This window comes from Diceros bicornis (assembly GCF_020826845.1).
Source record: "Diceros bicornis minor isolate mBicDic1 chromosome 3 unlocalized genomic scaffold, mDicBic1.mat.cur SUPER_3_unloc_2, whole genome shotgun sequence".
In the NCBI taxonomy this organism is placed as follows: Eukaryota; Metazoa; Chordata; class Mammalia; order Perissodactyla; family Rhinocerotidae; genus Diceros; species Diceros bicornis.
In genome coordinates, this window is record NW_026690898.1 from 1,139,947 (window position 1) to 1,163,680 (window position 23,734).

Here is a 23,734-nt window from a genome sequence, read left to right on the forward strand (position 1 = left end):
AACCCCCAGTTGTTCTGTGGAATAGGGATTATCATAGATTTAAAGGTACAGATTAAAGCTGTGACAGTCCTATAAAAAACCAAAGGATAAGTATTTTATATATAATCTCAGAGAAGAGATGGTCTTTTAAAACTATAACAAAACAAGAACCGAAATTAACACGTTTGATTTCCTTTCAAAAAATCTGCATGGCAGCAACAACTAGAGGCAAAGACAAAAAAAGGAAAAGAGGAGGATGTTGGCAACTCATCACAAAAAGCTAATTTTTTAATATTAAGGAACTCTTACCAACCAAAAAAGACCAAGAATCCGTTGGAGAAATGGACAAATGGCGAAGAACAGTTCACAGAAAATAGAGAATGCTCTCAGTATAAGAGATGATTCTCAACTTCGCCCACCAAAGGAAAGATAAGTAAAACACCAAAATTCTTGTTTTTATTTATCAGATTAGGAACACTTACTGTTTGTTTAATATGTTGATCTATTAGGATGTAGAGAAAGTGACACTCCGACAGCACAGTGAAGAAGGGGTGAACTTGAACAACCAGCGAAGCCCGGGACTTGGCGGGGAGAGACGGAAAGAGCCGAACTGTGGCAGTGAAATCGGAGAAAGCCGAAACCAGCTGGAGAGAGACGAACCCGAACCACTGAGCAGAGGAGCGGCGGGGACAGGCGGAGGGAGCCGAAACCAGGCGGAGAGAGACGAAGATAAACGGAAAGAGCCGAAGATGTGAAGACACAGCGGAGGCCAGGCGGAAGGGCCCGACGCCTGGTTAGAGGAGCCGAGCCCAGCCGAAAAGCGGCGAGAGGCGGCGGAGAGAGCCGAGCCCCGGGGCCGCGGGGAAGGGCTGACAGGTCGTGGGCGGTGAAGCGAGAACAGGCGGTTGGCGCCTCAGAAGGAAGCGGAGGCGAGGCTGGCGACGATGAAGGGGACCACGCTGCATGGGGCCCTGGATGTAAAGTCCGGAGCCTTTCATGCGCCCGAGCCGCCCCGAGCGCCCCCCCGGAGGGTCGTGGACCCGGTGCCCGCTGCCCTCCTCCCCGCTCCCCCGGCCCCGCCGCTGCCCACGGCGCGGGGCGCTCTGGCCGGACAGCGGCGTGTCCTCCGCCCACGACGAGGACGCGCGTGTCCCCGCGGCTGCATCCTCCGGACGTGATGGCCGCGTGGAGTCTGGCGCCGGTGTCCGCGCGGGGACTGACCCCGGGGGTGCAGCCTCTGACCCGCGCTGAGCCCGCGGACCCAGCCCGTGGGGAAGCCGCTGGGGGCAGTGACCACGCCGGCTGACCGGGGGTCTGGGAAGAGGCCCCCATCCTAGACGGAGGCTGGAATGCGAACTGTGGGCCCCTCCTGACCGTCTCCCCACTTCCAACACAAATGCCAAGCTCTCATTCAGGGCTCTTGATTGTGTGAAACAGGATTGTTAGTGATCGCTTACGGAGCCTCTGGGAGGGCCTGGACGCGCTGGAGCCCTGCTGAGGCCGCTTCTATTACCTGTTGTCCAAATCCATCGTCATCAGAGCGTAGGTCCCTCTCCTGGGTCAGAGTCTGCGTGGGTGCGTCTGATCCACAGAACTGTGCCCTGGCTACAGTGGGGAGGCTACAATTGGACGTGTCTGGCATTTTCTGCTGTTAAATCTGGAAGCTGGTGTTATCTCCCCCCAGGATCATAAAGTGAGGGAAGCCCTCAAACATAGGATAGGGGTTCAGTGGCTGAGAAACCAAGAAGGATGACAAATTCTACTAGGAGGCCCTACTTTAAGTTTTTTAAGAGGAACCACTGGAGACCACTTATGTCAGCAACCTTGGGAATTTCCGCTCTAATTATTTATGTTAAAGTTGCAGCAGCCAAAAAGCATGTGTTGGACTTGGCAGTCTTCAACGAGGTGGCCACTACCTGTCCCAACCTCTGCCTTTTAGGGCCCTTGTTATGGGCTCCACCAGTGTTTACATTGACAAGACCTGGTGCCTAAGCAGAGCTGAGCTGACTGGATGGCAGTGAATACGAAGGGTGATGGGAGACATTGATGTTGGGCCACTGAAGGTGAGAGTGGGACCAGCAAAAGCTGGACCAGAGCAACCCAAATATCCATCATCTGATGAATGTATAAACACAATGTGATCCGTGTTTCTGTACATTATATGTTCTTCAGCCATAAAGATATGAAGGACACGTGCTAGACCATGGATGCACCTTGAAGACCTTCTGCGAAGTGAAAGCATCTAGTCAAAGAAGACCACTTATTATATGATTCAATTTACATGGAATGTCAAATACAGGCAAGTAAATTCGTGGTTGTTTAAGGTTGGAGGTGGGAGAAGTGCAGAGGTAATACTCAATTATTTCTATTTGGTTCTTTTTAGTATTTCTATCTCTTTATTGATATTCTGTCTGAATTGAGACATCATTCTCTTTATTTTCCTTGGTCCTTTATCCCTACTTTCCATTAGCCCTTTGAGCATATATAAGAGAGTTGTTTTAAAGTCCTTGTCTCATGAGTGTGATGCCTGGGCTTCCTCAGGAAAAACTTCTGTCAATTTCCTTCTATTCCATATGAACCGGCTATACTTTCCTGTAGCTTCATATCATTTGTAATTTTGTAGTGGTAACTGGACTTTTTCCGTATTACAATGTTGTTGTGAGAATCAGATTCTCCTCGCTCTCCAGGTTTTGCTGTTGTGGCTTTTTATTTTATTTTATTTTTTTTTTTTTTAAGATTTTATTTTATTTATTTTTCCCCCCAAAGCCCCAGTAGATAGTTGTATGTCATAGCTGCACATCCTTCCAGTTGCTGTATGTGGGATGCGGCCCCAGCATGGCCGGAGAAGCGGTGCGCGCCCGGGATCCAAACCCGGGCTGCCAGCAGCGGAGCGCGTGCACTTAACCGCTAAGCCACGGGGCCGGCCCTGTTGTGGCTTTTTATGAGCTGCAATCATCCTTTTGTTTAGTGACTTTTCAAACTATTTTTACAAAGACTATGTTTTTTGATGTGTGTGGTCACTGAAATCTCTTTTCAGTTATCTTAACAATCAGCAAGTGAACTGACAGAGATGTCTTTAAATGCAAGTATCCAAAAGAACACATTTTAAAAAAAGAAAAAATTAAAATTTCTCCAGTGTTTGCAGCTGGTCCCCTGTAGCTCTACCTTAGACTTCACCCCCTACCTGCATGGAGCCCACAAATCTGCCAGAGGTGCAACCCCAGGTCTTCTCAGGTCTTATCTGAGTACCCATCCAATCCTGGGCGTGCACATTGCACTCCAGCTTCCCTGGTAGATGCAGTGGCCCTTCTAACCTTTCATTCCCCAAAAAGACTTCCTCCTCAGATGCCTCCTTTCCAGATTTTTATGTCTGTCTCCTCCCCCAGCCATTGACCCAGGCATCTACCAGTAGCATAGATCTTTAAGTCTTTCATCAGACAATGACACCACTTGGAAAGTCCCTCCACCCTGAGGGGGAGAAATACCTGTCAACTTCTGTGCTGGTCCCTCAGGGACCCAAAAGTCAGATCACTACCACCCAGTCACAGAATCACCCTATTTTAAGAAGCAGGTTAGTATTTGTCTCCTGGCATGAGGGAGCCATGCAAGGATTCTGGCTCCCATCTTCACATCCTCCGCGGTACCAGAGAATGTCAGCGGGTAGGCATTAACCAAAAACACCACAGTGCTTTCTTACCCAACTTCAGCCCCCTTTTCCTTCATTAATCACTCCTCTGGATGCTGTAAGTTTTTTATTATATTTCCTATTTCTGAAACACTTCATTCTGTCAAGTTTCGTTCAACGGAATGGTTGCTTCAGTGGAGAGACTGGTTCTGTGAGTACGTTAATTTGCCGATTTTCTTAAGGGAACTAGGGAAATGTTTTGATATGTCACTTTGTCCTTTTTCTCAATCTTGTTTATTTTGTTTGGTGGTTGGTTCTCAATAATTCTTCTTTCATTTTGTAAACTTTCTTTTCCATATGATTTAAGAATCACCATCACGATTTCAAATAATTATGATTTTTAAGTTTATTACATTGAATCAAGTACTTTTGAGGAAAACAACTCCAATATGTTGGTGAACACAACTCCTCTAATATTGTTAATATTCAGATCTGCCTGAGCCAGCTCCCAACCTCAACTTGAGGGTAGATGAGGTAGTCAGTTGAATAACGTCTCCCAAAGATTTAAGTTCACCCAGAACCTTAGAATGTGACCTTATTTGGAAACAGGGTCTTTGCAGATGTGATTAAAGATCCGCAGATGAACTCATCCTGGATTTAGGGGGGGCCCTCAATTCAATGACTGGTGTCCTTATAAGAGGAGAGGACCCAGAGACAAGGAGGGAAGAAGATCACATGAAAGACGTAGGCAGAGATTGGAGATCTGCTGCCACAAGACAGGGAAGCAGGAACCCCCAGGAGCTGGAAGAGGTGAGGGAGGATTCTCTGCTGTTGATAAACTGAAGCAATTGTAGGGCTCCCCTTTGTTCTCATTCAAACCATCAAATCCTAATGGTACCTTGTCTTAAAAATTCTGATTGTCACATGGCTCATATGGATGTCCTGAAGATCATGGACCACGCCCGATGCCATCATTTAAATTTCTCAGGTCTGCAATTATCACATGTGAACACCTTCATTTTTCAATGTAACTCACTGAAATCATGGTCTACATCTACAAATTCGTCAGGAATAATTTAAAGGTATGGGAGCAAAAACCCAACTGACGTTAACCTAAAACAATTTAACAGAATGTACAATGGAAGAAAAGATGCAATGAGGGAAGAAATCAGCTCATGTTAATGAGACTTGAGGAGTAGATTGTGACCAAGCACACAGATGCAGCATACAAATGAGGGGGCAGGTCTTGTCCTGACCATCCCCCTCAGCCACTCTTACTCTGTTCTCCTCCCAGGTGGACTCAGACCCTGTCAGCGGCTCCTACGCTGTGACCTCACTCAGCTCCACTCCCCAGAACTCCAGGTCTGGCAGGTAAGAACCCCGTGTATACCCGGATCCTCTTCCTGTCCCATAAAGGGTCCTGTGCCTGGATCCTGTAGGGTCAGAGAGGGCCATTTGACACCCCCTGTCCTAGGACATCGGGGGTTTTGAATATGCAGATTAGCTCACACAGAGGAATTAGAACACCCTAGTCCTAGGGAGGAGTCAGCCCCACACCAAAGCTGTGGGCTCTGGGAGGGAGCCATCACTGTTAAATCCAGAGTCCGTTGTCAGGAGGCACAAGGCACAGCTGTGCGCCTCCACTCCCTCTCTGCCCTTCTGTTTCTCAGTCACTCTTTGACCCTCTGAAATAGGCTTCCTTGCCCATGACTGCTAAGACTGCTCTATCAAAGTTCTTCAAGAAAGTCCAGAAAATCCCAGATCCTTCCAAAACCACATCAGTCCTTTTCCCTCCTGACCCAGTAAGAGTCCTACCATCTCACTTCTGTAACTCGACCCTTTTTTCCACCAAATATTGTTCATCACATATTTGTTGAATAATTACGATGTGCCCGACTCTGTGGGCAGGTGGACAAGTTTCGTTGACTCAGGACCTAGTGTCAAGGCGAAGGCAGCAAGCCTGCTGCCAAGAATCTCTCAGTGCTAAATGCTCCCAGACAGCATTTTCCTTGTTAGGAATCTAAGGTGAACTCTATTTTAAAAAATCACCGAGGTAATTTTAGGTAACAGATAAAGCTGTAACAGGTAGTCTAAGGACTACTTAAATTATATAAAAATGTCTTATATTTGGGTTAGCATTTGGGAAAAAAAAGGATAGAACTTATGTTAGAATGAGATATAAAATCAAGCTTAGTAAAGTAAGACTTTTATGGAATCAAATTAATTTAACGTTAAAAAATAAGCTCTTTACAATAGGTATCATCTTTTCCTGAGTACAAGTATTCTAAAAAAATATAACTAAAAACACTAAATGATCCCTTAGGCCAAATTACCTTTAATATAGAAGTGAATAAAAATCATGGTAAGCAGAAATTGCAGTAAACCAGGACAAGTAAAGATCTTCTTTCCTGTCACATGAAACACGATCTCTCACCCACACAACAGTCTACTCTTCACATTTATGTCTCTCAAAAGAGTTTAATAAAGTACAATTATAAAATGACAAAGCATCACAGTCCAGAGCAAGAAGAGAGAGTGACATTAAACGAGGTGAGTGAAACTGGGGGCTGTTCATGGGGAACCACTTCCCCAGGGCCACACTTCTTGGCTTCTTCAGCATGACCTTCTCCTATTTTCCATCAGGTCTCAGAACATCATTCTTGGCTCCTTGCTCTCTCTGCCTCCCTGGCAAAACTGTCTGCCCTCAGGGCCTCAGCCAGTCTCTCCCTTGCTTTTTTCACTTTCTGACTCTGTCTGCGGATGTCTCCATAAGTTACGAGCTGTCTGTAGAGTGGGTGGGGGAGACCGAGACCCACTCCTGGGATCATCTCTGCCCAGTCTGAAGACTGTGTGGCAGTGGGCTTGAGGCTGAGGTCTAGATACCCAGCACCAACACAGCCCAGGGATTCACCTGGACCACCTGGTGCAATTATATTTAAGGTATTTGTGATATCAAAAGTACTTAAAAGTTCTCCTTCACTGCTGCGGGCCTGGAGACCCTGCAGTCTCCTGTATGCACAGATTTGCTGGGGCTTCTGCAAGGTCTGCTCCCGTTGACTGTACCTGACCTCATTGCCAGGGTGGGAAGTCATCCTTGTAACTGGCCTCTTGAAAATGCAGCTGGTGAGTCTTATAGGAAGTGCAGACCTTTCCCGATGTCTCCGCTTGGTCTTGGCTAAATGGACCTGTCTTTTCTTCTCTGCTGTCTGGGGAATCATATTTCTTTTGAGCTTTCCCTTTGAAAACAAAATGAAATGTGAAATTTGAATAAAATGTGGGATGCAGACTGCCAGTCATGAATTTTCTCACCTCATTTGGGTCTTCCACCCTCCTGTATCCTGGAGAAATATCTCTCAAACTGCCCTGTGCATCACAATCATCTGGAGGGTTGTTAAAACACAGATTGCTGGACCTCAACCCAAGTAGGCCTGCGGAGGGCCAAGAATTTGCACTTCTAAGTGTTCCAGCATGATGCTGATGCTGCCGGCACAGGCACCACACACTGAGATGTAGATTCTGGGACGCCAAACTGATATGAGTCACGGACAGAAAGGACTATTTTTAGATGATTGTGTGCCCAGAGCATAGTAATTTAGTTCCTCATCTCTAATGAAATCGTGTTCCTCTCAACAATTTGATGCTCACTTCACTTGCACACCCATGTCCCATCTTCACTCAAATATTCTCCTGTACATACGTAAATAACTCACACACGCCATATTCCCATCACATAGTTCTATCCATTGTAAATAACCATTTTTCCTCCCCTGACTCTTCCTCTCTCCTCCTACTTCTCCCTGTTAATCTGGTCTCCACCATTGGACTTAACACAATTGATGCTTCTTAGAAGTCAATCCTGCTCTCACATTTGTTACACATCCACACCCTCTTCTAGGCCAGCCCATCAATTTCCCTGGCTTCACATACCATTAATGAACTCGAAATGCCCATAGAATCAGACAAATCTGGCTTCAACCCTGAGACCCAAATACCCATCTGCCCACTCACCACATCAGTGATAACTCGATGACCAGCTTGCAATGAGCAGGTACCAAGTTGATCCAACCAGTTCTCCAAATAATCACCCATATCTCAGGGTCCCCTAATCTCACTTGTTGGTGTTAATATCCTGTCTACACCTGAGTGTCATTCTGGACACCCTGCCACCCAACACTCGTACATCAATGAACCATCCATCCACCCTCCTAAATCCAGCTAAATATTCTCCGCTTTGGAATAATTCCTGAGCACCTTTCAGATTCCTACAAAATACATTTCCACAGAGTGACCTTTCCTGATCCAGCCATCAAAATTAATGTCACATTTTCTCTGTGTTAATTTTTTAAATTTTTAATTGTATGTGTATTATCATCTATTTCTCTCATAGTGTTTTTCTCACTAAATTGGATACTCCATGAACTGAAGACTAATGTGGACTGTAATGTGTTACACTGCCGTATTCACTCATTGTTTTGCCTTTGAAAGGTGCTCAATATATTTATCGAAAGAAATTATTCAAACTCCAAAAGATACTTTCTAAAGTTTTCAAATAAATTCCCTCAACTACAATTATACAAGCATATAATCTCTTTTGTGATATACTGCAATAAATTATCACTACGATTGCAAATCCTTTCTCTCTGTAATCCATTATAAAACTCTAGTCACAATAATCTATTTGAAATGTAAACCTAATCAGTACATCTTTCCTTTACAATCACTCATTTCTGTCTTCAGATACTTTTTAAAAGTGAAGTCATAAATCTCACTTCATTCCTATTGTCCTGCCATAATTATTAATACTATCCCTTTCACTATCCAACATGTCCCAGTTTGGAGGAAAAATTATTTGATCCTCCCATTTATAGAGCACCTATTATAAGCCAAGTTATGTACTAAAACCCATGATCCAGAATTTAACTTAAAAACATGACTGCCTCTGTTTATTTTAATCTTGGTGAGAGGAATGAGTTAATAAAGAGACTAATGAATGTCTAATACAGTGTTAGGTATAATTAGATCCTGTGATAAACAGTAAGGGCTACGCAGAGATAGAGAGACAGGGAGAGATGGAGGAAGAACAGTAAGGAGGGATAAAGGGGAAGGAAATTATCTGCAATTATTGTATTTATTTTTTTGTGAGGAAGATCAGCCCTGAGCTAAGATCCATGCCAATCCTTCTCTCTCTCCCTCTTTTTTTTTTTTTTTTTTGCTGAGGAGGACTAGCCCTGTGCCATCATCTGTGCCCATCTTCCTCAACTTTATATGGGACGCCACCACAGCATGGCCTGGTAAGTGGGGCCTTGGTGCGCGCCCGGGATCCAAACCCAGGCCACCAGCAGCAGAGTGCTCGAACTTAACCCCTACACCACGGGCTCGGCCCACCTACAATTATTGATGATGAAGAGGTTAGGGAAGGACTAACTGATGAGGTGATATTTGAGCACAGAACTGAATATTTTTTAAAAAAGACCAATCACATTGTGGGTAAAAATTTTTCCAGAGAAGGGAACAATGTAAACAGTGCAGAGCCGAATACTACTTCCACTTCCCAGTGATGTTGTTGGGTAAAAACAAAACAAAAAAAGGTCTGGCCTATTATCCCAAGAAAGCTCTCTATACAAATAAGTGCAATACCTTGAACATTACTTAACAAACATTGACACCTGGGAAACAACTTTCAATAAGGTATCTTCTTGTTTTAACAGCTACTGCCTGCTCACTTAAAGAGGTTTCACAGAAGGACCAAGTGTACAAATGGACACTCTTGCCGTCCATATGGATTCCACACTCACCAGAATAGGCTGGCTTGGAAAATAGGCCGATGCAGGTTCCTCCATGGCTGCAGAGTTGTCCTGCTGACCCCACTCCTGATGTGCAGACAGCCCGTGGATTGCTGGAAAGTGCAGTGACTTCTGCCTCTGATTCCCCTTTTATGGAGGGAGGGAGTGGATAATCCAATCAGTGGATAATCCAGAGGAGACTTCCTGTCTCTTATCAATGGGATTTGAGCGATTCCTAAAGCTTTATATATAAACAGAGAAATGTGGGGTTATTGACACTGTCAGATACTGTTGGTAGATGAAAAAATTTAATACAGTTGTGTGGGGAGGTGGTATTTGCAGTTTCTATCAACATTTTAATATTTCCTTTGTCTTCCACTATTGATATTTTCTGTAAAAATAGGAATGGAAGTTTATATGTACAAAAATGTCCATACAACATATGTTTTAATAGGAAAAAATAGAGAATGTGCAAACATTTATCAATAAAAGAATGTCCAAAATATTTATTAATAAGTCTCTAGAATAGATCACACAGCCATTAAAAATAAATAAGTACTTTGTGCATTTACACCTCAGGTAATTACCAGTAAACTTGTAATTATTTCAACCGTCTTACTCTTTCCCTTCCCTTTGACCTGAATAATTAACGTTCCTTTACTTCACTGATGTTGACTTAACTCTTTTATTATTCCGTTATTTTGTCTATAAACTTATTAGTTGAAATCATATAGAAATCTTTGTTTAATTGCACTAATGGCTAAATCCTGAATCCTTAATACAGTCTAATGAGAATAATTACTTTTACCACCTCCCTCAAATGCTACTAACTTAAACACTTTCAATTCTATTTTTAACCTTCCTGACATTTGTATTACTGTTCTCATGCATTTTATTCTACATATATTTTAATCTCCATGAGAGATTTCTAGAATTACTTCACAAAATAAAATTCATTTATATTTATCTATAAATTATCCTTTCCTTTCCTCTTCAGTCCTTCCTCCGTTCCTGGTTTTCTACCTGAGATTATATTCCTTTGGATGTGATAACTCACTCCAGTATTTTGTCTAATTCAAGGCTGCTGACAATCAAAAGTTTCACTTTAAGTTTTTCTAGGACATCTTTGTTTGGGGCACTGTTGCTGCTGGATGTAGAATTCTGGTTTGACATGAGATTTCTTTTAGCATTTAAAAAATACTGCTCTGTTGATGTCTATCTTATTTTATTTATGGTTAGAAATCACCAGTTGGCCTTTTTCTTGCTTATTTGGCATCTATAGTCCCTAAAATCCTTTACGTTAACTTTGGTTTTTAGACCATAGTTCAGTTCATTAATATTTCCTGTGTAGTCACTCTGCTTAGGGAATGTTGAATTAATTGAATCTGTAGATTGATGTCTTTCATCAACTTGGAACATGCTTGTGTATTTTCACTTCTGATATCAGTTCCTCTCCACATTCTCACTACTCCCCTTTTAATCACATCCCATGTGTATTCTAATTCTACCCTGAATTTTCCAATGTCATTGACCCTGTGGTTTTCTTGGAAGATTTGCTCTTGAACAGTCTTCCGTTTAGTAAACCAGCCTTTTGCTGGAATCAAATCCTTCTTAATTACTTAATTTTTTAATTTCATTTCTAACATAAACACAATATATAGCTTTAATTTTTTAAAAAGGAGATAGCAGAGCAGTTTGACAATAAGGAGAAAATGATTTCCTTTTGATGCAATAAAGCTAAAATAGGTAGGAGAAAATTATAAATTGGATCATATTAAGTTATCTGAGGAGCCAGTATTCATTGAAATTCAACAGTAAGACAGAGGGAGCATAAAACCTGAGTATCTTGTTCTTTGTACTGATGTGGACTAGCTTTTGAAATGATAATATTTAGATTTCTTGCGTTAAATAAAAATGTTATAAAATCCAGTTTCATCTGTTTGTATTTACTTTGTTTAACATGTGTTCTGGAAAATTGAAATGACATAAGTCACATTGTAATATCTCTGTTGGTCTTGGTTGGATAAAGCCATGATGTGATGGTTAATTTTAGGTGTCAACTTGACTGGCTGCAGGGGTGCCCAGCTGGACTGTGAAGCATTATTTCTGGGTGTGTCTGTGAGGATGTTTCTGGAAGAGATTAGCATTTGATTCCATGGTCTACATAAACAAACCCACCCTCACTAGTGTGGGTGGGCATCATCTAATCTGTTGAGGGCTCAAGAGAACAAAAAGCAAAGAAAGGCTGAGTCCACTGTCTCTTCCTGACCTGGGATATCCATCTTTTCCTGCACTTGGACATCAAAGGTCTTGGCTGTCAGGCCTTCAGACTTTGACTGAATTACATCACTGGTTTTTCTTGTTCTCCAGCTTGCAGATGGCATATTGTGGGACTTCTCAACTCCATAACCTTGTGAACCAATTCCTACAATAAATCTCCACTTCTATATGCTTATATATATTCTATGGTTCTATTTCTCTAGAGAATCCTGACTAATACACATGGATAACAAAGTGCATATTAAGTGCACATGGAGGACATTTCCCAAGGCATAGGAGGCTCCTCCAACCCCGCAGGAGGAAGCAACTCTTCCCATCCAGGCAACACACATGAGCGCTCACACACACACACACACACACACACAAGTAATTAGAAAATGTGCTCAAGCTCAAACTTTCACTCTCTGCCTTATTGTTCATCACAGCAGTGATTTCTACATGGAATGTTATACATCCTTTGCCATTTATTATCTCTTTCCTCCCACTAAGACTAAATCAAACAGGGGCAGTCTGTCTGTTTAGTTGTTTTGTAGATCACAGGTTTTATACGAGAGCTTTGCATGTAGTAAGTGCTCTAAAAATAGAATGACCAAATAGTTTTCCCTCCAGACTGAAACATATCAGGGAATGAAAAGGGTAGTATTAATAATTATGATAAGACAACAGGAGAAATATGTGCTGAAGACAGAAACGGGGGATTTAAAAGTTAAGATGGACTGATCACTTTTGCATTTTAAACAGATCACCGTGACTAGAATCTCATGATTTTATTACGAGGAGAAAGGATTTGGAATCTTAAACTATTCTTGCTAATTTACTGCAGTGTACCACTCTAAAGGTGGTGTCTTTGCATAAGAGTAGTTAAGTGGATGGATTTAAAATATTTCAGGAAGTGAATTTTTAATGTTTCAATTTTATATGTATATAAATATAAAATATATATTGTACACATAATATATGTGAGCCCTTTATGTGTGCAAAGCCATATGTGAACACTATTGTGGGAAAATTTGGAAAATCCATATTGGTCTTGTCTTCATGGAGTATCCAGTTTAGTGAGAAAGAACTAAGTCTTGAAAGAAATAGATAATAATGCACATATAACTAAACTAGAAAAAAAAATCAACAAAGAGGAAAAATGGAGTTTTATAAATTGGCTTACTAGAGTAGGAGAGTTCACTGTGTGGAAATGATATTTTGTATGAGATCTGAAAGATGATTAGAAATAATTCAAAAGTGGATAACCTGTAGGTAGATTCAGGAGGGTGGATGGGTGGTTTATTGATATCTGAGTGTGGGGTGCCAGGGTGTCCAGAGTGACACCCAGGGCTAGACGCATTATTAGCACAAACAAGTGAGTTTGGGAACACTGAGAGAGAAGCAAATTATTTTGGGGAAGTGGTTTGCTCAACTTGGGACCTGGTCATTGTGAGTTGAGTCATCACTGATGCCGTGAGTGTGCAGGTAGATAAATGGGTCTGGGGGTCAGAGTTAGGTCTCTGCTGATTCTTTGGACATATTTGGCTCATTAGTGGTATTTGAAGCAAGGGAAATGTATGGTGTTGCCCCAGGAGGGTGCAGATGGGCAAAAGGTGTCTGAGCAGGGCTGACTTCCGGGAAGGATTAGTCATTGTGGGGTGGTCATAAAGAGAAGCCAAAAATTGCCTCAGGAAGTTCAGACAGGCAAGAGCAGGACAGTGTAGGGTGGTGGATCCTAAGGACAAATAGGCTTTTAAAATGACGTTGAAGTCCACAAGGTCACATGCTACTGCAGAGCATGTCAGACAAATCATGAAAAGTCCCCAGTGGATTGGTAAGAGACATGGCTCCTGAGGTTAGCAAGAGAAAAAGCCACAGAATGGGGATGGGCTTGAGTGTGCACTGTGCAAACAGAGGCATTTGGATATATGTGAACTTTTCACAACGGATCCCTGGCAGGAGGACAAGAGGAGGGGCATGGAGGGTGAGGACTGTTAGGAATGATGGATGAGGGATTGGTTTGTAGATGGTAGAGATTTGTGCATATTTGAAACCTGAGGGATGATTGCAGTAGGGAAGTGATGGAAAGTGCAACAAATGTGGAGGACATAATGTCATTGAAATTGAAGAATGAGATAAAAATCAGAGTGGTTTCCGCAAGAAAGAAATTTCTTTGGATATAGCAACAGAAAAGGTGTGATAAATCAATTCCTTATGAGGAATATTTGTAGATTTGATGACTAGAGAGTGAAATAGTTCTTGTTTGATGGTTAACAAGTTATGTGTGAAATATAGAGTAGGTCAGGAGAAAATAGAGATTTATGGAACTTGAGAAATGGAAAGAAATTGACAGAGCATTCAGGAAGCATCAGAGAAATGCATATAGGTCCATTGGTTGCTGTGATTCTCTGTTGGGATCCACAGGCTCCTGGTGCATTCTCTCTTCAGTGCAAGTGTCAACATGGCATGGCAGGTATTGGAAATCATCTGAAGTGGGGGGCTTGCAATGTAGATATGATGGCAATAAGGAATCTGCGAGTATGGTCAGTGGGTGATTGAAATGGTGGACTGTGGAATGCAGGATTAATAGAGAGGAGTAGGAGAAGAGAAGCAAGAGGGTTGTGAAGATATGCTTACTGGAGTAATATACTTTCTCGAAGAATGGTTACTTAGAGGGGAGTTCTTTGTGTCAAAAGTGGAAATGTGGAAATTTGTGGTGGGAATATGGTGTTTCTGAGTTACTGATTTGGGAGCAGGAGAATTTTGGGTGAAGATAGGATCAGGGTGTGGAAGTGAATGACTAAGGATGGAATAGTGAATAATTTCATTAGAGATGAGGCCGTAAAGGAGCTGTGGAGTCCTTGGAACTCTGTGTCCCAATAACAGTGGGCTGTTGGGCACCGGCATGTGTGTATTTGACCATGACAGAGAGAGGAGGAGAGGAACGTGCTGAAGCAAGATGGCGGAGGGAAGTTGGTCTGGATTTGACACTGGGTAGTGACCTTGAGCTTTCTGTCCTTGTCTCACATCAGCTTGATGGTGTCACTGAAGCCTGTTCTCCACGTGTGGTCCCTGTACCAGCAGCATCAACATCACCTCTTAGAAATAAAAATTCTCCATTTCTTCCCCAGACCTACTTGGGTTGAGGTCCAGTACTCTGAGTTTTAAAAACCGTCCAATGATTGTGATGCACAGTGCGATTTGAGACACATGTGTCCAGGGAGAGAAGGAGGGTGGAATATCCACGTGAGCTGAGAACGTTCTCCGTGGATGGTAGTCTTCATCCTCCATTTTGTTCAAATTTCACATTTTATTTTGTTCTGAAAGAGAAAGCTCAAAAAATATGCCCAGACTTCATAGTGGAAACAGTAAGACCAAGAAACTAAACCCAATCAGAAAACTGAAGTTCTACGCACCCTGAATCCTAAGTAGCTGCATATTCCAGAGGCCAGTTACTGGACTAACTTCCCGTCCTGGCGGTGAGTCAGATGCAGTCAGTGGGAGGGGACCTTGGAGAAGCCCCAGCAAGTCTGTGGATACAGTAGACTGCAGGGACTCCAGGCCTGCAGCAGTGAAGGAGAACTCTTAAGTTCTTTGGAGTCGCAAATACCTTTGAAACAGTGGCACAGGCTGGTCCATGTGAATCTCTGGACCATGCTGGGGCCGAGGGATCTGCACACCAGCCCTGAGCCCACCCGGGCCACTGTCCATATTGGGCAGAGATGAGTCCAGGAATGGGTCTGGGCCACTCACAGCCCCTCTGCAGGCAACGGGCATCTTCTAGAGATATCAGGAGACAGACACAGAAAGTGAAGAAAAGCATGGGAGAGACTGACTGTGGCCTCGAGGACAGACGAGATTGCCGGGGAGCCAGAGAGAGCAAGGAGCCAAGAAAGGCATCCTGCAAACACAGTGAGGAAGGCAACATCGGTGCTGAAGAAAAGGAGAGTGGTGCCGTTGAGAAATTCCCCATGAGACAGGCTTGACTCTCACAGCATCTCTTTGTAACATCCATCGTGATCTTGACGTTTCATGTTAAACCTCAATTTTTATTTACCATGAGTTTTCTCCTTTTTATATTAAAATTGATAGGATAATTGTAGCTGAGGAATTAGTGTTTTGAACTTAGATTTGTTTTTTCTTGAACTGACACTCAATGAAGAGATGATACCTGCTTGAATGAGATTTGTCTTTTCATGTATATTAAACCTGATGCCATAAATGTTTATTATGACTTTGCATCTAATTTGGTTTTTTTTTTGTTTTTTTTTTTTGCTCAGAAAGATTCACCGTGAGCTAACATCTGTTGCCAGTCTTCCTCTACTTTGTGTGTGGGTCACCGTCACGGCATGGCTGCTAATGAGTACTGTAGGTCCGTGCCTGGTAACTGAACCTGGGCCACCAAAGCAGAACATGCCAAACTAACCCCTCGGCCAGGGGCCAGCACTATGAATTTGCATCTAATTATAACATAAAATGCATCAATCTTTCTCTTCACTGTCACATGGTAATTCAGACATAGGTGATTTCTATATCATGAATAAGTATCTCTTATCTGTTACCTGGCAAACTTGTGTAGCTTTGATTTTGGAATCTCCAGAATGAGCATACCCCCTGGGGGCATTATTTTCCCCGTAGAGAACCTTGGCAGCAGGCTCATTGCCTTCCTTCCCACACGAGATCCAGAGTCGTGGAAATGGGTTCGCCTTGCACACAGCACAGAGCACATAGGAATTACTCCACAAACATGTGATAAGTGAATAATTGGTGGCATCATCAGGTCATTCACAGAAGCCAGACTGAGAGAGAGCTTCCTTAGGTCAGGAAGGAGAAGCATTCCTTTATATTTGTGAGGTTTTAATTTGTAACATTGTAATGTGAACAGCAAGTATACTATTTTTATCAAAACTGTGTTCTGAAGGTTTTCAAAAATCTCTAAATCTCAGAGTAGAGAAAAATCAATCTCTGTGAGTCTGTTACTTGCTTCAAAGTTTGTCAACTCGTATACCATCTGGCTTTGTTTATCCTCACACCAAGACCCCAAGAATTAACCAGCTGAGATGGCTGAGAGCACATCATTTCAGCTGTAAATATTTCTGTTTCTGGTACAGATGAGGGAATTTTGGAACACAAACAAAATAACATGATCACACACAAAAATAAAAATGTCATTCGGATAATCAACTATCTAGTCAGTATCCAAAGTCTCCCAGTTTTATCAAGGTTATTTCCTGGTTTTACATTTTCTTTGAGTCAGGATCTTAATGAAACCCTTCTTTTGCAATTGGTTGATCTGTTTCTGAAGTCACTTTTAATCTCTTGTTGGTTCATGCATCTTGGGATTTGGGTGGAATATGAGTGTGTGTGTTTGTGTGTCTACACCGATGTGTGAATTCTTTCTTTCCTGGATGGGAGTGCCCTGAAAGGAAGGACCTGGGCTGTGGGAACCAGGATTTCTACTCTGCTTCTGGCTGAACTGAAAAGGCCTCCCTGGGTGACACTTGCAGCCTTCAGAAAGGAGGGGGAAGAAGTACCAAGGAATTCAAGACAATGGCCCTTGTCTGACAGGGTGTTTCCAGGGCATGATGTTCAAAATGCCGGGTGCTAACCCTTTAGGTCCAGGTCGTCGGGTGGGTTCTCGGCATGAGCTCTGAGCAGTGTCTGTTCACCACCCACGTGGGGAGCATTTCAGTATTTTCATTGGTAAGGTTGTGTCTGTTGTGTCTGTGGTGTCTAAGATTGGTGGCATTCCCCTGCTGGACCCACTTCTATACCTGCCCCTCTCCTGCCTCATCTTTCAAAACTCCCAACAGGAAAGTTTCACATCCCTATAACACAAATCCATATAACCACAGCACAGACTGGGGAAAAGAACACAGCCATCCCAGGGGCTACGTGCTCTATGCGCTCAGGCCAAGCTGCCCCTTTGGGACAAGTCAGTAACAACACGACTGAGTGTGTAAACTAGTGATTGTCTGAGACCATGGACCTGAGAACCTCATGGGCCCAGATGTCACCCAGGGCAGCAAGGGCTGGTGTGGGTCATTCCGTGGACAAGATTAAGGTCTATTGTCCTGGCAAACCAGAGCTCACCCCTGATCCATCAGGCCCAACTGGGGAGGAATGGCCACGATGTACCTGACAGAGAGGCTGGGGGCCTTCTAGGGAATTTCTACCCTAAAAGAATCCTACAGTGAAGTGCAGGGATGCTGGAACTCCTAATTCACAGGGAGCAGTGACATTTATAGAACAAAGTCCTGTTGTATGTTTAAAAGCTGCATCATGAGTCTTTCCCTCTAGACATGAAACAAGCAGGAAAAGGACTTCCATGGCATGGGCCAGGATCCCAGGAGGATTCCAGTCTAGGCAAAGGGTGAACAGGGAGCCCTAGAGGCGGCCTGATGGGGATGTCCTGTTGGCCCTTAGTCCATCTGCACATGGTCTTCCTCTGTCCTTGTCCGTTCCACATGCAAACTTTTATCTTTTTACATTTTTTCCTCATTTAGTGTTGATGCGAATCCAGACACTGATTAGAAAACGGCAAGTTCCAATATCTGATCAAAGAAACCTCAACAAGAGAAGCAAAAAACATTCCTTCTTCCTGGAAAGCTGTAGAAAGACAGCCGCTGTCCTGGGGAAGGACGTGGTCCTGGTAAGTGCTATTTGAAAGACACCCACATTTCAGTGGTTATTGCTCTGCCTGGGAAACTCCCTCCAACCTCTGCATCCAGGGAGATGTGAGGGGCTGTCTCTGCTCCTGGCTCAGGTGAACCACACTGAAATGCACCTGTCCTCTGAGGAAGGGGGACTTGAGGGTTTCATTCAGTAGCCAGGGAGGAGGCTGGCCCTCCTCCCTTCTCCCACATACAATAAGCTGTGACCATACACAAGTTAATTCAAGGAGGAAAGTGAGATTCTGTGTCTCATTTACATGAGCATAAGAAGTGAAAGAACCACACCACAACACCCAGGCTGTGACAGAAACAGGATATAACGTAAGAGTCAAATCTACCATTTACTATTAAAGAAATAATATCACTCCTCCCCAATGGGTTAACAGTGGCTGGCATGGAGATATCAGGGAGTTGGAGGGGGTGGTGCCCTCCCTCTGGGGCTTTAGGGGAAACCAGGGAAAGTCTTAGGATGTCCTCGTTCACTCAGGGTGGCAAGAGCTGGCCCGGTGCACTCCGAGGGTTCCAGTGTCCCTGCTGGTCAGGAGGAGCTGCACTTGTGGTCTCCAGAGTGTGACGGCTCATCACCAAGGGCATGGTGGCTGAAGAGAAGAAACAGACTATTTTGGGGAACCTTCCTGAGATTCATGGCACACCTCCCTGCCCCACTGCACTCTGATCCAAACCCTGTACCGAGTGCTCAGTCCATCAACAGCACCCCGTTTGTCCCTGATGCAGGAGACATCATTTAGCATCACCCATTTCAGAGGATGCAACCGAGTCCCAGAGAGGAGAGGGGAGCAGCCTGTCCCAGGCCTGCTCAGCAGTGGAGCTGGGATCCAGGCCCATGCTTAGCCCGAAGCTGTACTGAGCCCCTGGAGTCAGTCGCTCCTGGTCCCAACACTCACTCGGCCCTGAACTGGAGGATGTCCGGTTCCTCTTCCTCATGAAGAGCCGCATTTTGCTCGCCTTCTGGTGTGCGGGCTCCAGCTGGCAGGAGACCCAGTAGCTACAGGACAGAGTGGACCTGTGAGCTACCAGGAGCCACACCTCAGGTGCCCCTCCCAGAGCCTGCCAGCAGCTGAGTCCTGGTGCCCCATGGGTCACCACGCTACGAGTTCTGTGGCTGATCAGCGAGCCAGGCCACAGGCTCTGGAGCTGGCCATCAGAGACAGTCTGTCCTGCCCTCACCCAACTCCTGTCCCCCTCACCTCTCATGGACACTGATGGGCTCCATGGCCTGGAACCAGGCCCCAAATCGCTCGTCGGGCTCCAGGACATATGCATTTGCAGCCTGCTGGAGCAGCTGGATCCTCCGGATGAGTTTGAATTTCTGGGAGGAAGGACAGGATGCAGACAGGGCTTGGGTGGGGAACGCTGCCAGGGACTTGTGCGGAGTGAGGATCTGGTCTGGGGTCTGTGCTCACTCGGGAACCCTCCTTACTTCCCACTCCATTCAGGACTTGCCTGTCCTCACAGTTGGCTTGGCTTGAATTACTTCCTCATCCAGGAAGGTGTCCTTGATGCCAGCCCCTCCCGCACCCGCCAACGTGATGGGATCCCCAGCTTTGTGGATCTGACTCTCCCAATAAATGTTAGACCCAAGGGATGAGGCCAGAGAAAGTCTTGCCAGGGGAGGTCTCTGATTTCCACATCCCCACCCTCCCCGTAGCTGCTCACGTCACACCATTTCTGAAAGTTGACCCGATTTCCCTTGAAGGGAGACAGCCAATGTCCATCAGAAACAGCCCCCTTAGCCCAGAACCAACCCCCATCCCACCCCTTCTCAGGCTGCAGGAATGTCAGGGCCCAGCAGAGGGCGGACCTTCCACAAAGAGAACTTGACACTGGGCCAGGCTCTGGGCTCCAGAGCAGGAGGGACAGGGGAGCTGAGGCCAGAGACCTTATGTAGCACACCCTCTCTGATGACAGACGGGGAGACTGAGGCCTCAGGGAGGAAGGGACAGCTGGAACACAGAAGTGCTTCCTCACTTGCAGGGGCTGATGGCACTCCCCCAGGGGCAGGGCCTGAGGGGGAGGCTGAATCCATCTCAGACACAGCCTCCTGCAGCTCTGCAGGCAGGCAGCTATGAGCTTCCCCAGCCCAGGTAGACTGGTGGGGGGCTTATGCGGAGCGTCTATTGACACATTGCTAAGATGGGCCTGACTGCCCAACTCCCAGGGGTAGCCATGGGGCTCTCATGAGAGGAGGTTTGCCAGGTACTGAGAGCTCAGGTCCCAGTGCAGGGCTCTCGCCTCCCAAACCTCAGGATCCTGCTCCCTGGCCCCACCTCCAGGCTCACTCACTTCCAGATCATCCTCCATCCCAATGTCCAGCAGCTTCAGGTGATAGAGGAACATGCCCAGGAAGGGGACGACACCCTGTGAAATCAGGGTGGGAGTGGTGAGATGAGTCCCTCCTCTCAGGTGCCCCCATGGACCCTCCCCCAAATCCCTTCACCCCAGCCTCCTGCCCACCACAGACTCCCACAGAGAATAGCCTAGGACCCTCAGCGGCCTCCCCCCAGTTGCCCCCTCCAGGGCCACCCAACTTCCCCAGTCACCTCCCAGGGGCGGCTTTTGGCAAATCCCAGGGTATGTGGTCCCTGCCCCTCCCCACCCTAACCCATCCTGGGCCCAGCCCTTCCAGGCCTCCTCCTGGTCACTTCCAGGGCAGGCCTTTCAGGCTCTTGGGCTCCTGGAGCTGGGCTGGAGGAGGAGGGACCCCTCTCTTAGGGAGGCCTCCAGCCGTGAGGTGAGTGACCTCTCCTCTGACACCTAAACCCTCCCCCTCAGGCCACCTCACCTGCTGCTGCTGTCTCTCCTGGGCTCCCTGGGGGTCCATCTGCAGGGTGGACCTCACAGATATCACCTCCTGCAGGGTCAAGGACAGGCTCAGGGAGGCCATGTTCCCTTCCCCATGTCTCCCAGGCCCCTGATCTTGGACCCTGGACATCTGGTGTCTATGGCTGCTCCCATTCCAGGGTGCCCTGATTCTAGATCACTCCCAGCTCCAACACTCCCTTCTCTGTGCCTCGGGCCTGCCCAGGCCCCTAAGCCTCTCTCCTCATCAGGAAAGTGTGAGGAGGACTCCCCATGCCTCCCAGGGTCCCCTGAGGACTCAGTATCATCTGACTGTCACCAGTGCTGTCCCCTCCCCCATCGAGGAGGAGGAGCACAAAGCTCCTGCACGTTCCTCTCCCCCTTGTACCTCATCACCCCTGTGAGGCCTGCACCACAGATCATCTCCCTCCATTTCCCAGATGAGGAGACCGAGGCCCACAGAGGGGCAGTGACTTGCTCAGGGGCCCACAGAAGAGACCGCTCCCCCTCCCAACCAGAGGCCCTGGCCCCCGGCCTTCACTCTTCCTCCAGACACACCTCGGACCAAGGTCCTGTCCTCTGGACTCTCGGGGTGTGTTGAGGCCCTCAGTCAACCTGAGCCATGGATGGAGAGGCACAAGGTGTCTCGGGGTCCCATGCAAGTGGCTTCTGTGTTTTCCAGCCCCCTGGGATTCTCTGACACCAGGCTGGCCCTGAGGCCATGCCAAAGTCCTTAGCTCCCTAGGATCCCCTCAGGATTGTCCCTGCACAGAACTCCTCCTTCACTCACTCAGGAAGGGGACCCCTGTGTGCCACATCTGAGTGACAGTGTAGGAGTTGACCACGGCACTGGGTAATGGTGACATTTGCATCCTTTTTCACTTGGAAACTTCTAATGTCCCTTCTCCTTTCTCAGCTCTCATGTTTGAAGTCTGTGGTCTGAGCCTTTGTACAGTCCTTAGGCCCCTCCTGCCAGGGCCTCGATGGAGGCCATTAAGAATCTGTCAGGAAGGTCCATTAAGAATCTGTAGGTTCCCTGATAATTCTCATTGCCATCTGGGGCGTATCCTTGTCGACAAGGCACCGGGGGAGACTCACTGGTTTGTCAGCAGTGACCACTATCGGACTAGAGTGCACAGTCCCAGAGAGCACACAGTTCTGTCCCAGATCCACCATTTGGCCCAAGGCTGTGCAGCCCCTGTGTCGACAAGGCCTGAGTGCCCTCCCCTGCGAGCTGCAGTGAAGACAGAAGGAGCAGCAGGGGCCTGGCTTCCTGAGGACAGACTGGGTTGCTTTAGGAAGAAAGGAACCCCCACCCACTCCATCCACCCACCAGCCTGAAGGATGGTGATGGCCAGCTGATGGGTCTGCATGCAAGCCAGACACCTGCTCATTCTGCCACCTCCTCACCTCTTGCAACAGTCCAGGCGACACCACTGTATCCCGTGACCAAGGCCTCCTGCCCCAGACAGTCCCCACCTGTCCCTGCAGCTCACACCCCCGCTTCCTGTCCAGCTGGACAAGACAGACCATTATTTCTCGAGGAACCTTAAGTGAAAAACTTACCAAAGCACATCCTGCCTGGTCCCTCCCCACCTCACCTCCCATCCTTCCAGATCTCCAGACTCCACTCACCTCCTTGAGAAGCTTCCTGCTCTCCCGGTGGCATGTTTGGAAGATCTTTTTAACTATTTGACAGTTCTTCCTGAGGAGGGAAAAAAGGAAAGAAACACTGTGGAGTGGTTTGAGGGTAAATCCCTTTTTTTTGAAAACCCAGAAAATCCAGACAGCCTGGATGAGCATTTTCACTGTGTCGTCTGAGCCCTGAGGTGTCTGGGACTGGGGAGGGGGCTCTCCTATTGTCACCTGGGGCCTCCATTCTCTTATTTTCTCAGCAGATGTGTTTTAAACAGTCTTAATTTCATGTGGATAGAGAGTTCTGTTGCTGCAAACACTTGAAAATCTTCAATTTGGTTCAAGCCATGATCTGTCACTTAGGGAAACTGATTCCTGAGGCAGAACCACTGGCCTAAGTTTTCAGAAAGACTTGAAGCCTGCCAACCAGGTCAGACCCTATCCCTAGGGTTTGCTGTTTGCCAGGAGGTCCCAACTGACTGAAGGGCAATGCCAGCCCTGTGGGGGGTGTCTGGTCCACCCAGGTGGTGCTCGCATGGAGAGAGGCCTACCCACCTGGACACCTGTCTCCACGTCTCTTTTAAACGTTGAATGGAGGGGCCCTCCAGAGCCCACAAGATCGCATGGAGAGAGGAAAGGTTCCTCAGGCCGTGGCATTCCTGGGGAAGGGAAGAGAATGAGCTATGAGGGGGAGCTGAGCCCTGCTTCCTCTGGCTTCTGTAGCCTCATTGACGTCTCCTGTCCTGGATGAGATAGCGGCTCAGGGAACCCGGGAAAGGCACAGCTGGAACCTGATGAGGAATACTTCCAGGGAGGAGGATTTCAGCTCAAGCCAAGAAAGGACCCCAGGAAGGGGTGAGCTTCCCACCACTGGGACCAGGAGTCAGGTCATCGAGGCCTGGCAGGAGGGGCCTAAGGATTGTGCAAAGGCTCAGACCATGGACTTCAAACATGAGAGC